The sequence below is a fragment of the Trachymyrmex cornetzi genome, unplaced genomic scaffold (genome assembly GCF_001594075.2).
Source record: "Trachymyrmex cornetzi isolate Tcor2-1 unplaced genomic scaffold, Tcor1.1 scaffold575, whole genome shotgun sequence".
NCBI lineage: Eukaryota > Metazoa > Arthropoda > Insecta > Hymenoptera > Formicidae > Trachymyrmex > Trachymyrmex cornetzi.
The window spans coordinates 137838-140915 of NW_017299888.1; the positions used below are offsets into that span (position 1 = coordinate 137838).

The 3078-nt window shown below is 32.2% G+C and overlaps 1 pseudogene; it reads right to left on the reverse strand.

Annotated features, from left to right (window-relative positions):
* Positions 1-1659, reverse strand: part of LOC108766208 (ATP-dependent DNA helicase PIF1-like) — a 7191-nt pseudogene extending 5532 nt beyond the window's left edge.
* Between the last annotated feature and the right edge of the window lie 1419 nt (positions 1660-3078).

Genomic DNA, 3078 nt, shown 5'->3' on the forward strand with positions numbered 1-3078 from the left:
GGAGAAGCAGCACCGCGGAAAGCGAAGACCCGTCTTTCTGCTGGGAAAGTTCTTGCAACGATTTTTTGGGATTGCAGAGGCATATCCCAGGTACCAAGCTATGTCATTTTGACGTCGTTTTGACGTCAAATGACGTCTTTTTGACGTCAAATGACGTCATTTTGACGTCAGCTTGCTACCAGGGATTGCTCGTTGATTTTCTTCATGAACGGCGTATAGTTAATGCTGCGTACTACTGCCAACTGCTTGATGAAGTGAAACTGGCCTATCGACGAAAAAGGTGAGACATGCCTATTCGAAGTGCGATTCTGCTCCATGACAACGCTCGGCCACACACAGCTGCATTAACCCAAGAAAAATTGGACAAAATTCATTGGAAAACACTGGAACATCCGCCCTACAGTCCCGATCTGTCGCCGTGTAACTACCACATGTTTAGGCCACTCAAAGAAGAACTGGGAGGTCATCACTTTGACGACGACAAAGGTGTAGAAACGTTCGTGCGCAATTGGTTACAGACGCGACCAGATTCATTCTTTGATGACGGAATTAAAAAACTTCCGATTCGGTGGGAAAAATGTGTGAATAAAAGAGGAGATTATATAGAAAAATAAGGTGTATTCAAAATTTTATTTACTGTACCAATAAATGTTCTAAAGCAAAAGTCCGGTTCATATTTGATTCGTCCTCGTAATGTTGGTGAAGATTTTCCATCCGGTAATTCACACGTTATGTGTTGTAATATAAATTTAGAAACTTTTTCCGGAGGAAATTTACCAAGAATTGGTGCATTTTGAATCCAAAATAATATATGAAAATGTTGTACACCTCTACCTTGATTTTCTATTTTGATAATGTATTACTTCTCCAATCGGGTGATCTTTGGAACAAATAAATTCAAGCATCGCCTGAAACTTATTATCGAGAAATCTCTATGTCGATACAGGATCTCTAGCAATAAGAACACTAGTGGTATAAAGAGGATAAAGATGTATAAAGTGGTATAAAGTGATATAAAGAGGATAAAGAGTATAAAGAGGAATCATTAGACCATCCATTTACTTGACGAATATATTCACCTAAATCATCCCACAACCATTTACTAGGACTCAGTGTTATAAAAAATGTCACAGGTCCGTAATTTTGTATCATACATTCTAAATCACTTCTTAGTCTACGCCAATATAGTTCCGTATTTCTTACAGCGGAAAAAATTGTATACAAATCCGATTCTAATAATTCTTTGCGCAATGCTTCTAAATATTCTTTAGCCGTATAACGATCTTTCAATTTAGTTATATTCAATTTATGAAAAATACCACGACGTAATTGACGAATATTCGCATTATTTTACAAATAAAATAAATATTGTTGATTCAATCTGTATTGCGGATGTTTAGATTTCAAACGACATTTAATAAATTTATGGTCATAAAGTTTTACCGGCCTAGATTCATGTTGTCCATTAGTACCAAAAGGATACAAATCTGGAAAACACAATAGATCTAAATCTTTTTCACGATTGTCCAAAGGCATTGTCTGAATCTTTAACATTTGGTATAAAGCGGTATCATTTTTATGTGGCTTTTTTTCATACAAAGGATAAATAGTATATTGATCGTAATAATTATCATCACCTTCATCAATCTGAGTTAACATAGCCTAACACTTATCGTTTAAGATTGCTTCATTATTTTGTGTTTTTTGCATTTCAATTTTTGGACGCAATTCGTTATTGTCATGCAAAATAGATTCTTTATCATTTTATGTGTCTTGTATTACAAATTCCGGATTATTTAATTCCTCCAAATGTAATTCATCAGTAGTATTTGGCAATATAATATATTTATAAAAAGGATTGTTATGTTTTAACCATATTAAAGCATTGTATACTTTTTTATTAGCTACCATGTCTTCCCAAATAATTTTGGAATTTGTCGGAACACCTCCAACTGAAATAATTTCATGATTTTTATTTATTGGATCGATATTTTTATACAATTTGTTCAATGTTTGTAGAGGAAGGGTAAATGAAATGTTCTACCTTTTACTTTTTGTACCATTTGCCTTTGGGGCAATTTTTTATTAATAACAGTTCCCATCTTAACAATAGTTTTAAATGCCTTAGCTTTTTGTATAAGCATTTTTTCGTATTGTTGAAGAGATGCTATTTCATCGGGTACATTATGTACAAAGAGATTATTTAAAACACTATACGCAGGCAAATTTCCGGCACGAAATTTTCTTTGACAATAGTCACAGATATATTCTGGCTTAATATCATGTTTTTTCATATACGTTACTAAGTCTTTTAAAAATAGAGATCCATCCATTTGTACTTTCAACTTATTAAATTGAGACACATTTTTTTTATAACAAAGTCTCTCACATGATACACAAGCATATCGAGGTGTATCCATGGAACGTTTGGTATAAATCTTAAATGCTCTTCTTTAAATTTAGAAAAAATTTCCTCCTCACTCTCAAACTAGTATAAATTTGCTGATGTCTATATATACGATTTGTTTTCTCTTCTGCTACAATAATTTTGTTTAATGTTTCTAAATCAGCAGACGTTAAAGCCTTCTCTAAATCTAACATCTTTCTATAAAAATTCGTCAGTTGATAAATTAAAGGTTTAATATATCTAACCTTTGGAAAACGAGGTGATAATAAGTAAATGGGAAGAGATATCGCTTTGCAAAGAGTTGTATCAATGTAACAAATATTCGTATGACCCAACTTTGTATTTAAATTTGATTTTATTGTACATTTATGAATTTTTTGTAACAATTCTGGTATTTTCTTAAAAGTACATATACTTATCCCTTGAAGGATTTTTTCATAACAATTAATCAAAAATGCATCAATTTTACATAAATTATCGTCGCATAACCATGATTTTTTTGCTTGTGCTTCTATCAAAGATAATACATTTATAACTTGACTTTCCATATTCATTGCTAATACTTGCGATGAAGAAATGTTACGATATGTATCAACGATAAAATAATTTTGCAGATGATGCATTTTTCGATTTACCACAAAATGCAATTAATTTTTCATCAATTGTTTTGC